Below are 14,939 nucleotides of genomic sequence, written 5' to 3' on the forward strand. Positions count from 1 at the left end.
AGAACACACTCAGAAGTTTCTAATACTGTTTAAATCATATCTGTGAGTATAACAGAACTTATGTAGCAGGCAAAACCCTGAGGACTAACCATTCAGGACATTTTTGTTTTTTTAGGTCACTGTCTATTCAATGAGATTTCATTGGGGAACTGGGTTTTAAAAGCAATTGTTTGCAGTTCCTACCGCTTCCACTGGATGTCACCAGTCTTTGGAAAATGGTTGAGGTTATTCCTTTGTGAAATGAAGAAGTACAGCCATCTTGAAACAGTGTAACACTGTTGAGAGTTGGGCAAGAGTAGAAAAGTAGCGTCAGTTTGTTGTTGTCCTGTATTGAAAACAGATAGACCCGTCTTCAATTTGATTGATTATTAACACTTAAAAATACCTAAAGTTGTATTACAAAAGTAGTTTGAAATATTTGGCCAAGTTCACAGGTAACTTTTGAGATATTTTGTAGTGATGTTGCGCAAATTTGCAGCGGTTTTTTCTGGATCATACGCGCAAAATAAATGGACATTTTTGATATATATGGACGGAATTAATTGAACAAAAGGACCATTTGTGATGTTTATGGGACATATTGGGATGCCAACAAAAGAATCTTGTCAAAGGTAAGGCATGATTATTTTATTTCTGCGTTTTGAGTTGCGCCTGCAGGGTTGAAATATTATTTCTCTCTTTGTTTACTGTTGTGCTATCATTAGATAATAGCTTCTTATGCTTTCACCGAAAAGCTTTTTTGAAATCTGACATGTTGGCTGGATTCACAACGAGTGTAGCTTTAATTTGGTATATTACATGTGTGATTTAATGAAAGTTTGAATTTTATAGTATTTTATTTGAATCTGGCGCTCTGCATTTTCCCTGGCAATTGGCCAAGTGGAGAGCAATTGGCCTATCCCAGAGAGGTAAATGGATACTTTGGGATTTTGGCAATGAGGCCCTTTATCTATTTCCCCAGAGTCAGATGAACATGTCAATACCATTTGTATGTCCGTGTCCAGTATGAAGGAAGATAAATGGGCTCATTGCCAAAATTATGAATGATCACTTTAATGAATGAATTACATTGTATTATTTAACACCCTTTAAATGTATTCCATGGATCCCTCAGCCAAAATGTGTTTAATCTGTTAATAATGTTCGTAAAAAAAAATATTTTTAGACCCGACTTTGAGAACTCCTGCTCTACGTTCTCTTTTATTTATTTTATTGAACCTTTATTAAACCAGGAAGGGCTCATTGAGATTAAAATATATTTTTCAAGAGCGCCCTGGCCAAGATAGGCAGCACCAAGTCATTACAAAAAAATTTGACAGATAGACAACATGAAAAACTACAAGTAACCTAGTAAAAACCATTGAATTCACAAGAGTATAAAACAGCAAATTAAAAACATTGACAGGTCAGGGAATCAGCCTCAAAATCCTTCATCAGTGATTTAAAAACACCAATCGGGACAAGTCCTTCCAGTTTAAAAAGTATTTTGTAAGGTGTTCCAAGGCGATAACGCAGAGTACATGAAAGCACTTTTACCAAATTCAGTTCGGACATTTGGAACAGTTAGCAGGATAAAGTCCAGCGAACGAAGAGAGTACACACCACATTTCTGAACAATAAAAATGCAAAATTAAAAAGGTAGTAAACCCAAAATGGCTTTGTAAATAAAAGTATACTGAGCCTATGAGTGACTAGAGAAGGACAGCCAACCCTGGTATACAAAGTGCAGTGGTGCGTAAGGGTTTTGCAGTTTAAAATAAATCTCAAAGTACCATGGTAATTGACACATGGTGCCAGTGTCAATTGATCTCATAACACTGAGTGGAACCATTCATATATAAAATATCCCCATAGTCTAGGGATATATAGCCTCCTTCTGGCTTCAAAAGAAAAAAACAGGCCTTATTCCTAAAATAAAATCCCAATTTCAGCTTCAATATTTTTTGTTGTAAATTGTTGAATATGCAATTTAAAAGAGAGGCTGTCATCAATTAAAATTCCAAGATATTTATATGAGGTTACAACCTCAATCTCCTTGCCCTGACAGGTGAAAGCAAGTGAAAGGTTCAGAGGTCTATTTCTTGCATTAGAAAACCCCATTAGTTTTGTTTTGTCAGTATTGAAGATAAGGTTCAGTTGACACAAGGTATGTTGAACAGTATAAAAAGCAGTTTGCATGTTCTGGAAAGCTTTTGTAAGAGACGAGGCACAACAGTAAATAACAGCATCATCAGCATAAAAATTAAGTTGTGCATTTTGGACATGCTTGTCTAAATCATTTATATAAATAGTGAATAAGAGAGGACCAAGTACAGAGCCTTGGGGCACATCATTCAATACAGACAATTTAAACAGACAAAAGCCCATCAAATTGAGTGCACTGAGTTCTATCAGACAGATAGTTAGCAAACCATGCAACTGCATGCTCCGAAAGACCTACACTCGACAATTTCTGCCTTAGTATAGCATGATCAATAAAAAGTGAGACACAGTGCTGTTTTTTGTCAATGGCTTCAGTGATATAATTTAAAACCTTCATGGCTGCTGTAATTGTGCTATGCTTCTTCCTGAAGCCCGATTGGTACATTGATAGAGTCAGTAAATAAAAACTCTTTTAGCTGTTCACTTACAAGGGTTTCAAGTATTTTCATCAGGGGTGACAGCTTTGAGATTGGCCTATAATTATTTAAGAGTTGGATCTCCCCCTTTTAAAAGTGGGAGGACAAATGCTGATTTCCAGATCTTTGGAATTTCATTACAATCCAGGGTTAGATTGAAATGAGATGTAAATCGTTCAGCTATGAAATCAGCTGCCAGATTGAAAAGGCAGGGATCCAAAAGATCAGGACTCAGGACCTGATTTAAGGATTTCAGGACTTTATGTACCACCTGCACTGAGAATGGCAAAAAGCTAAAAGTTTGACCAGCTCTCACTGGTTCATCCACGCGGGGTTGTACAGAGACAGAGGACACTGAATCAAACAGCCTACCAGATGATACAAAGTGCTCATTGAAACAATTCAGCATTTCAGTTGTGTCTTATATAACAGAGTCCTTCAAAACACATGACTTTAATTCATTAACATTACTGTTACCAGACATAGACTTAATAGCCTTCCAAAACTTTCTAAGGTCATTCAGGTTATCAGTGGTAACAGACATAAAATATTCAGACTTGGCCTTCCTGAGAAGAAAAGAACACTTGTTTCGTAATAGTTCACCTGGGAAACTAGCAAACTAGTGTCCAGTACCCCTAACCTGTCAGAACGAAGTTAATAACAAACCAAAACAACTGCAAGCATATAATATAGTGTGATCTCTTTCATGTGGAACAAGCATCATGGATCAGTCATTGATCAATCGTCAACAAATTAGAGATAAGGACTAATTTATTATGTTACCCTCCAAGATCATTCCAGGGAAGAAGTACGCCACCCGTGTGGCGCCCAACCACCTGAACGTTGTACATTAACCTGGCAAACCTGATCCGTACCAACTCTACAGACAGGCCATCAGCATGAGGCCTTACTTCAAGCAAGCCTACATCAGCAGGCAAGGCCCCTTTACTAACATTTTACATCAGTTGGCAAGGTGGTTAGTTTACACCATATCAGAATAATGATGTTGAACAAGGCTGTTGACTATCTCTTAACATCCTTCATCAGAAGTCTATTTAGTGTATTTACTACATCCATCAGGGTGATGTACAATCTACATAACTGTTTAATTACAACCTTGAACACTGATATTTGAATGGTTACCATATACGTCAGTAGGCACTCCATCAGAAGTTGAATTAATTAATTTACAACATACGTAAGCAGTCAATTACATTAATTCAGCTCAGCGAAGGGTCCATTGACTGCTGACGCAGGTTGTAAATGACTAATTAGACTTAAACGAATCAATTACATAAGCAGTCATTCTAGATTCTATGTTGGACTTCCGCGGTCATGACATTTTGTCAGCCAGTTATTGTTATGCAATTGACTGCCGGTCTCATGGTAATTGACCGTTAGTGAACATAAACATGGTTAGCATCTCCAGGCCTTTGGAACATCTGCATTTATAAAAGTATATTAAGCCATTTAATATACACCATCACAATAAATCAATTTATTTTAGGCAGGGCCGAACAAATATGATATAACGAAAATGTATTTCAGAAAAACCGAATAGGAGTCATGCCATAGACTTAAGACTACTTCATTTATCAGACAAGATATGCTTATGAGTCCCATGCCATTATTTTATATTATGTGATTTTATTGTAAAAAAAAAAGGTATATTATTGAACTTAGCTGAATAAAATGGAAAGGATATTTTTCCCATTCCGGAGCTAGTGCGAATATGAAGTGGCTATGTTGCGTGTAAAAGTGATTTGAAAAAGGTCCTATACGCTAGATTTAGTTATTTGGCAAATTTTGTTGTGAATGATACAAACCTTAGAATGTCTTCAAAATCAAAACATATATGAGCTGCATGATGCGACTGAAGGCTATTGACTATTTGAAAAGTAGCAACAACAAAAAAAGCTTGCGCTCTGTGACTTGCCTCACACACACTTTTCTCGAATCAAGTGATCATATTTTCAACCATCAGACTATTCCCAATATAATCTTAACTAATATGTCCAAAAAAATAAATGAAAATGTTCAATTATCAAACGGGTAGGAAAAGGAGCAGGGGAATCATCCCTATGCACTCAAATAGTGAATGGAGACCGCTTTCCCACAGTTTAAATCATGCCGTCTAGGCTACTCCGATTTTAGAGTGGAACTGTTGAGAAATAACTATAGTAGCAGCTGGGATCCTGTGGAAACCATCAAAACTCTGCTTTCACCTGGGATTGCATATAGAAATGTCTGGGTTTATAAGAATACTTCCACTTCACGCATCAACCACTGTTAGAGGAGTATGCAGCCACTCGCTGCGCGACAGGTGATTTTCCGCCCAAATTCTCTATGCTATGGGCTCTTCGACCCTGTTCCTGCAGCTACCCCGTGCTTAATTTGGGAAACCAAGTGAAATCTTTTCGGGAACATCGATAGTATCATGTTTTCACGACAAAACGTATTTAATTAAACTGTTGACAGCCCCCATCTCTGCGCGCTTGAGAAAGGGATGAAGGAGTGAGAGGAGATGGAAACGCACAGTGGTGAGATATGTCGCTAAATGTAATGTCGGCTTATTAATTATGAAAATATATTTTTTTAAATGCCCTAATACTAGGCTATTCAAAATCAAATTCACTATAATTGTAGGCGAACTATGTAAGCTGCCCTGTATTGCCTAAGCCTATATGTTCTCTCCCAGACTCGTGGATAGAAAGTAACAATACATAACAGTTCACACTCAAAGGCGATTACTTAAATCTTTCTTTTTTTAATGCCATGAGTAATAGCCTGCCGTGCGGTAGGCTATTAGGCTATGTATTGTATAATGGCACAATCATTATTTGAATTCAGGTTTTGGGGGCGGGGTGCTTGGGCTCATATATAGGCCTATGTGTATACATAAGCTCTAATATGCATAGGGTTGTTCTGCATGCAACGGCTTAAATGCTTTGAATAAATCATCACCTTAGGAAACTCTGTCCATTTTGTTGTTTAGCTTTCAAACAACATCCACAATGACCAAGTTTTCCACCCAGTTTCAACCGGTTGTTGAACTTCTTTCTTCATATTGATCATCACATTGAGGTCAAACATTTGACTAACGCTGAGTTTTAAAAGCCATAATACTGTTTTGATAAGTGTTTGATGTGAGATTCGATTGCATTTGCATTGATGTCAGAGTGGTTAGAGGTACAATTGAGCATTGAGTGTCAGGCCATTAGCGACCTGACGTCGTTAGCCAGTTAGTTACTACCAACACATGTCCAGAGAGCAGACAAGGAGATTACTGTGACTCATGACTGCCGGTGTGGCGGTAATATATATGGTCACCGCAACAGCCCTAATTCTACACCAACATAAGGTATTTTGTTTACATCCTTCATCAAAGCCATTAATCGGCTCTGGAACACAGTTGGCTGGTCAGACTGGAACGAACTACAAAAATCTCTGAAACTGGAAACACTTATCTCCCTCACTAGCTTTAAGCACCAACTGTCAGAACAGCTCACAGATTACTTGCACCTGTACATAGCCCACCTATAATTTAGCCCAAACAACTACCTCTTTCCCTACTGTATTTATTTATTTAGCTCCTTTGCACCCCGTTATTTTTATTTCTACTTTTGCAAATCTACCATTCCAGCGTTTTACTTGCTATATTGTATTTACTTTGCCACCATGGCATTTTTTTGCCTTTACCTCCCTTATCTCACCTCATTTGCTCACATCATATATAGACTTGTTTATACTGTATTATTGACTGTATGTTTGTTTTACTCCATGTGTAACTCTGTGTCGTTGTGTGTCGAACTGCTTTGCTTTATCTTGGCCAGGTCGCAATTGTAAATGAGAACTTGTTCTCAACTTGCCTACCTGGTTAAATAAAGGTGACATAAATAAATAAATAAAATAAGACTACTTGTCTGGTCAGACTACTTGTCAACGGTACAGTCTACTATATCACAGTGACAGTGTGTTCATCAAAAGCCAGCTATTTACTCTGCTCGAACACAGCTGACCAAGCAGACTGCTTGGGCTCCCGAGTGGCGCAGCGGTCTAAGACACTGCTTCTCAGTGCAAGAGGCATCGCCACAGACACCCTGGTTTGAATCCAGGCTGTATGACAACTGGCCGTGATTGGGAGTGCCTTAGGGCGGCGCACATTTTGCCCAGCATCGTCTGGGTTTGGCCGGTGTAGGCCGTCATTGTAAATAAGAATTTATTCTTGACTGACTTGCCTAGTTAAATACAGGTTAAATAAAATCAAATAAAAATTATTCACTATACAGTCTGCTCTACATCATAGTGACCGTGTGTTGTTCAAAGCATTTACATAAAGGAGAAGGCCCAGTGGGCTCAAAAACATGATTCCCCTGTGTTTTATATATATTTCCACACTGAGGTTGTAATACTACTGTGAAATTATGAAAATTATGTTGATTCCATTTTAGTGTAAGAAATTATTTAGACCAATAAGAAAGAGTTCTAAACCTAGCCAATGACAGCTAGTTTTCAACTTCCCCCCTTCCCCACTCAGACCACTCCCAGACAGTCCTAGCTAAATTCTTGCATGAGAAATTGCTTTTTTCTAAGAGTTTCTTTTTGGAAACAATCACAATTGTTACCCAGAAATGATTTAATATTGAGATCAAAACGGCTGCATTGGACCTTTAACAAACAACAATAGAGAATTGATGTCGATAAGATGAGAGTTATGATAATTTTTTCATAGCCAGTTGTGAAGGTGAGCTTTAAATTTGGCTTGATTTCACTTTTCTTTCTGTACAAACCAAGAGGGGAGCTGCTGCTGAAGATGAACAAGCCATCCGAGGCCCGGGACGCCTACCTGCGGGCCCTGGAGCTGGACAGATCCAATGCTGACCTCTGGTACAACCTGGCCACTGTCAACATCGAGATGAAGGAGCCTTCAGATGCCCTGAAGAACTTCAACTACGCCCTGGAGCTCAACCCACACCACAAACTGTCCCTCTTCAACTCTGCCCTGCTCATGCAGGAATCTGGTATGTGACTGAGGCTGAGAAACTCAGGGTTGTATTCATTAGTGCACATCGTAGCAAAACATTTTGCAATGGAAAACGATAATAAGCATGCAGGAATGGCACTTCCTGTATCGGCCCGTTTGCTTCCGTTTCGTTTAGTTTAGTTTACCTTTATTTAAATCAGGAAGTTCCATTTGAAATGTAGATTATCAATCAACAATCAACAATGAATAACTCATCTTGTCATTAATAAATATTACCAGATAAGAGATAAGGGGCTCTATTTTTGGCTGGCGTCAAGCCAATTGTCAAACGCACGCTCGGTTGCCATTTCGCCCTGTTAAAGCCGTCTCTTCTATTTTCAAACCCTAGTGTCAGGATTGGTAGTTTACCTTTCTTATATGAGCTCGCTTGCGCTGAGATGGGAGGGGTATTATTTTGGTTGTGCATTAAAAAAACTCCATGTAGACTATATGCCCGTCATAGAATGAGAGATGAGATAATCTCGTGACACTCCTATTTAGAAACCTTTAAATTCTGTTCCTTTTTTGTTTGATGAAAAAAAACAAAGCCCTTAATAGGCTACCTTTGTTTCCACAACAATGTACCTGGTGTCTTTCTTATCCTGGCCATGCAGTAGCCAAGTAGCCTATGCATAAAATGTTTCCAAATGGTTTACTCATGAGGCTTTTGCCGACATGCTTTTGCATTATTCACAATTCACATAGGCCTACCTGCAGTGCATACTCCGTTAGGCTTGTATCCATCCCCATTTCCAAAGAGTGCCTCTTGTCCTGTTACCAAAGACATGGTCCTCCAAACGTAGGCTATTCCGTCTATAACGCCATATCAACAGTAGGCCTACAGTATATCTTGCTTATTGAGAACATGACTCACACATACAATACAGTTTACAGGTGCCTTGTATTTTTTTTATTTGAGGTGCAGTGCAATGTGTAAAGGCCTATATTCGTTGAAGCCAATTACAACAATGTTGACTCCAAACATATTGAGCAATAACTGTTTAAATATTTTTTTTACTGTTGCGATCACGCACTAGCCTATGCAATTATATAAACTTGTAGTATTATTCCACAATGGACTAGGAGGAGATTATTTCGTGCCCCCAGCCGAATTGGAGTTGATGACAACGCAAAGACATTCAATAACCTACAGAACTTGAGACAAACACATGCCGTATTAAGCCTTGTTGGACCAGTGAGTGTCCAAGCCCTCGTCACACCTACAACTTATTTATTCATTTAAACCCAAGCCTTTCATGCCACCGGCAGCTATTTTGCTCATAATAATGGCTGTGAAAATATCAAAAATATTTCTGACACCCCCGGACCTATAGCGTTAGATTTACCATTGCATTAGAGTACTAGGGCTCTATTTTAACAAACCTAATGTCTTTAATTTTTCTACTAAAGAGGCTTGGTTTCATTGGAACTGTAGCTCTGTTGACTAGATTGTTTACCCAGACAGCCATGTGAGTTCAAGGCCAAGTTCACAGTCCTGGTGCTGCCTTGGTGCCTCCTCCCTCCCCGCCCCTCTCCTCCTCCTCTTCCTGGTGCTGACTTTTCCTCCACCCCCTTCCCCTCCTCCTGGGCCGCTCTCTTTACCCAAGCTCATTTTCAGTGTAACTTATCCTCTTTGTAAGAGGCCGGGGCAGTGCTCCCTAACCCTGAAGGTGAATTTAAACAAAAGTCCCAGCACGCGACACATCGACATTTTCCTCACATTTGCAGACTAACAAGGTATACCAGTGTGATTAATGGTCCCCCATGGTGCGAGCAAATGTACCATGATAGCAGGTGTGGGTCTCGACACTCCCCTGGCTCTGCCCAGATCACTCACGGTTCCCTGCAGCTGTAAAATGACAGATTAATTTCGGCTCTAGGTGTTATTGTTAATAACGGTGTTCTAATAATGCTGTCAGTCACCACCAATATTTTTGTTCTGACTCCCTGTATTCTTTGTGCTCTCTCTCTCTCTTTTGGTATTACTCTCATTCTGTTCACGGTGGCCCAACTGTTGATTCAATTGTAGGTGTGTGTTTTTGACTTGGGGCCAGCAAGAGTCCCTTGGCACTCTACGGGGTTGTTGCGACTGCGCATACAGTGTGCGGCTGCACGTACACCCAGCATAGTTTACAGGCACAGGGCACATACAATAAGTTAATGTTAAAGAATGAAAACTCTTGGCACACTCTTTAGTTGCAAGCACTGATAGATGTAATAAAATGTTATGGTGAAACGTTGGGCGGTATAAATTGTGTGTACATTTTATTGAATGCCATTCCTATCTTATCGTACAGTTTTTGCTGTACAATCTGCACCTGTGACTTGCTGAGTGTGCGTGCCCCACCTTTACCCACAAACCAGTATAGTGATGTTGCCATCCGAACACGTCTAACAAATCACACCTACCTCCAACTAAATTAACAATGACTGTTGTTATTGTGCCCTAACCATTATGTGTGGGTGTGCATTTTTCTTTGTCTATGTTTTCCAGGTGAGCCCAGGTTCCGTCCGGACGCCAACCGTCGTTCCCTGACCTACATCCAGTATGAGCCAGACGATGCCAACGGCTACTTCAACCTGGGGATGCTTGCTATGGACGCCGACGAGAATGCTACAGCCGAGTGCTGGATGAGGGAGGCCACCCGTTGCGCCCTCTTCAACCTGGCCCTACTCCACTCGCAGTCTCGACAGGAGGTGGATGCCCTGCCTGTATTAGACGAGCTGCTGCACCACCACCCAGAGCATGTTAACGGTTTGATTCTCATGGGGGATAGACATCCTGATGAACCACAAGAAGGACATCCAGGGTGCCAAGATCTCCTTCCAGAGGATCCTCTGTATGGACACCCACCAACTTGCAAGGGGGAACACACAACCCTGCGTGTGGTCTACTTCGAGGAGCGAGACCTGCCGAGAACGGTGCGCTGCCTGGAGGAAACGCTGGGCCTGGCGCCCCAACTAGGAGTACATGCGCCGCCACCTGGGCATCGCACACGGCAAGACGGCGGCCCCATGTCTGCAGCGGGGCAGCCGCTGGGCCCAGCGTCAGCAGAGGGCGCGGCTACGCTAGCCAAGGCGGAGGAAAAGAAGCTGGGTAAGGAGAAGGAAGGGAGTGGAGCCACCGACAGCGATAGGGTTGGGGAGGGTGCCGGGAATAAGAAGAATGCACGGAAATCCTCCTTGGCAAAAAGCTTTTGAGGTGGTGGCGACAGCCAATCAGAGCATCTGGACGGCAGCCAGGCTGACAAATAGCTGAGGACTAAGAGCGAATCCACAAAAGAGATTAAAGATATAGAGAAGAAATGGGCAACCGCCTTGAAGAGACTGACTTCATATTATGGTGTGATTAACCTTGTTGTTACTTACCACAGCGCAGGACACATTTTTGTAGAGCTACTAACAGCTCCTGAATCACAGGTGTGATGCGTCCTAGATTGCACCCTATAATAACAGACAAAACATTAAGAACATGTTCTTTCCATGGCAGACTGGCCAGGTGAATCCAGTTGAAAGGTATGCTCCCTTATTGATGTCACTTATTAAATCCATTTCAGTCTAAATGAACGGGAGGAAGTGCCAATAAGTTTTAAGCCTCGAGACAATTGAGGGTGAATGGGCAAGACAAAATATTTAAGTGCCTTTGAACGGGGTATGGTAGTAGGTGCCATGCGCACCAGTTTGTGTCAAGAACTGCAACGCTGCTGGGTTTTTCATGCTCAACAGTTTCCCGTGTGTATTAAGACAAAGGAGGGGTGGATCTCAATATTAGTAAGTTGTCCTTAATCGGGCGGCAGGTAGCCTAGCGGTTAGAGTGTTGGACTTGTAACCGAAAGGTTGCATGATCGAATCCCCGAGCTGACAAGGTACAAATTTGTCGTTCTGCCCCTGAACAAGGCAGTTAATCCGCTGTTCCTCGGCCGTCATTGAAAATAAGAATTTGTTCTTAACTGACTTGCCTATTTAAGTAAAATTAAAATAATAATGTTTTGTACACTCAGTGTATATAGTGCACTACTTTTGACCAGGACCCATAGGTTAGATGCCCATAGTAGTGAATAGGGTGGCATTTCAGACACTGCCACAAACTTGGTTGGTTTTAAGAAACAAAAACCATGCTTGATGAAGTGGGGAGGGGTTAACTCATTTTTTTATCGTGTTTAGGGGTTACCCTACCTGCTGTGTCTCATAATTTTAACACCATTGCGAATATTAAAAAAGGGAAATTGTGGTTTGTTTGTTCTCTGAACAGCACGAGAAAGGAAGAGCACAACGCGATTTGTCATAGTCTATTTAATCTCCACTACAGATGCATAACCCTGTGTGTTGCTTCTTCTGAATGTCATTTTATCATATCCTAATTTATGCTGGTTTGTTTTGATATGTTTACTAGACAAGTTGTTGATCACTGGATTTCTTGATGTGTGACTCACTCTGTGCGTAGCCAGGTATTGTGTTTAAAAAAGGAATGATTGTATTACGAACAATGAGAGGAAATGACATAATGGACACTATTGCAGGCATACAGGATCTCTGTACGTTGTATGCATCTCCAAATAACCCATTACTACAGCTGCTGCGCCAGCATACTACACCACATTTCACCCCATTGACTATTTTCACTTATTGATCTCAACCTTTACTTTCTGTTTGCCACGTCGTCAGTGTTCCTCTCCTCATAGCACAGCCCTTCTCATAGTGCTTCCATAGAGCTGTTTGTCTCAGATTCAGTTCATGTCTGTCCAACCCCCCCCCCACCACATGCAACCTGACCCACCACCAGACAGATATATTGTTCTGCCATTATAGTCTTCACGTATCATAACATCTCTGATTGCAACAATACCAGGCAGTTTTGGCGTGAGAATTGTGACACATGCTGCTCCACCTCACCCCTCTCCCTCCTATGTTCTCCCTCAGGCTGTGCCATGTGTTTTTTATCATTTACACAAGATGCTTCCTCTCTCTTTGAGGGAGGATTTCACAGCACAGTTATTGTGCATAACAGTTCCTCTTTATTTTTATTTCTTCCACTGCAGCTCAGCACGTTGACCTTGTTCTCTTTTTCTTTCCATCTCTGTCCGTCTTCCTTCTCTCTCTTTTTATATGTAATTAACATGCTGTTTGTTGCCATCTAGATTTTTTTTTTCAACTTGTCATTCTAATGTTGATTTTGAGTTACCTGGAATGGAAGTGTTTTTGTTTTGATGATGCGTGACGAAAGAGATAATGTGACTTGTCAGAAACCTGATTAGCTAAGTGAAACAAAAACTCGCCTGCCATTGTTTTGCCTCTCTTTAACCCCTTATTTAACCTCTATGTTCCATGATTGTTTTGTATCCTGGTGATTAGTTGCAGACCTCTAACTGTGCAGTGTCAATCTGTTCCTTTTTCCTCTTCGCACTCACTGAAAGTTGGTGTGTCCATCTGTTCGCACTCACTGTCACGATTACCCTAATGGAAATCTGCTGATATCTTCAATTAAGAAACATTGTCAGTGTGATGTGATATGATGGTTGGCCTGAGGCCTCATATGAAACATGACTCTTCTAGCAGTCTCAACATGATCATGCATTTACTTATCATTGAGCTCCTAAAACACTACATATTGTGTATGTACAGATGCTTATATACGTCCAGTATTTATTTGTTTATTCATTGCATGCACTGTGAGCTCTCAGTACTGTTATTGTTTGCCACTTAAAATATATGGTAAGTTGTTTAGCATGGCTATCTTTTATCATGCAAGACGAGTGCTCCGAAAGTGTTACAATTGTAATCAATCAAGAATATTTAAATTCCTTGAAAGAACCGTCTCGCCTGCAATGATATCAGATTTGTAGAGAGCACATCAATCAGCCACTAAAATAACCACCTGATAATTCTATTCTATTCAAGCACCATATCACTTATGTCATGGGCAAATATGTTTCACCTGCAATGTAATTGATCAATTATTTTTATTTTAAATCGCTTTTTTTATGGTGACCAAAATTTTTTTTTTTTTAAATGTATTTTTAAAACTGTCCCTTTTTTCTAATATGAGCCCTGATATCGACTTGGCTCCTGGGTGCTTGATGGTGGTGGGGATTCCAGGTTGTGGTTACTTTGTGACTGCTTTTCACTTCTACGTGTTATTTTTCTGTATGTCTTACAGCTAACATCTAGTCTCCCTTGGCAGACCGGTTGCCTTCCACATTAAAAAAAGTGTTCAGGTATATCTTGGTCTGGGATTTCTGAGACTAGCTCCCAACAGTAAGGGGCGATATTCATTTGAAGTCGGAAGTTTACATACACCTTAGCCAAATACATTAAAACTCCGTATTTTTTCACAATTCCTGACATTTAATCCTAGTAAAAATTCCCTGTCTTATGTCCGTTACAATCAACACTTTATTTTAAGAATGTGAAATGTCAGAATAATAGTAGTGAGAATTATTTATTTCAGCTTTTATTGCTTTCATCACATTCCCAGTGGGTCAGAAGTTTACATACACTCAATTAGTATTTGGTAGCCTTTAAATTATGTAACTTTGGTCAAATGTTTCGGGTAGACTTCCACAAGCTTCCAACAATAAGTTGGGTGAATTTTGGCCCATTCCTCCTGACAGAGCTGGTGTAACTGTCAAGTTTGTAGGCCACCTTGCTCGCACACTCTTTTTCAGTTCTGCCTACAAATTTTCTATGGGATTGAAGTCGGGGCCTTGTGATGGCCACTCCAAAACCCTGAGTTCGTTGTCCTTAAGACATTTTGCCACAACTTTGGAAGTATGCTTGGGGTCATTGTCCATTTGCAAGACCCATTTGTAACCAAGCTTTAACTTCCTGACTGATGTTGAGATGTTGCTTCAATATATCTACCGAATTTTCCCTGCCTCATGATGTCATCTATTTTGTGAAGTGCACCAGTCCCTCCGGCAGTAAAGTACCCCCACAACATGAGGCTGCAACCTCCGTGCTTCACGGTTGGGATGGTGTTCTTCGGCTTGGAAGCGTCTCCCTTTTCCCTCCAAACATAATGATGGTCATTATGGCCAAACAGTTCTATTTTTGTTTAATCAGACCAGAGGACATTTCTCCAAAAAGTACGATCTTTGCCCCCATGTGCAGTTGCAAACTGTAATCTGGCTTTTTTATGGCGTATTGGAGCAGTGGCTTCTTCCTTGCCGAGCGGCTTTTCAGGTTATGTCGATATTGAACTTGTTTAACTGTGGATATAGATACTTTTGTACCTCTTTCCTCCACCATCTTCACAAGGTCCTTTGCCTTTGTTCTGGGTTTGATTTGCACTTTTCGCA

The 14,939-nt window shown here is 40.6% G+C and overlaps 1 pseudogene; it reads left to right on the forward strand.

The window, feature by feature from the left end:
* Positions 1-13,859, forward strand: part of LOC135524965 (protein O-mannosyl-transferase TMTC3-like) — a 67,131-nt pseudogene extending 53,272 nt beyond the window's left edge.
* Positions 13,860-14,939: the final 1,080 nt, after the last annotated feature.

The sequence above is a fragment of the Oncorhynchus masou genome, chromosome 31, assembly GCF_036934945.1.
Source record: "Oncorhynchus masou masou isolate Uvic2021 chromosome 31, UVic_Omas_1.1, whole genome shotgun sequence".
NCBI lineage: Eukaryota > Metazoa > Chordata > Actinopteri > Salmoniformes > Salmonidae > Oncorhynchus > Oncorhynchus masou.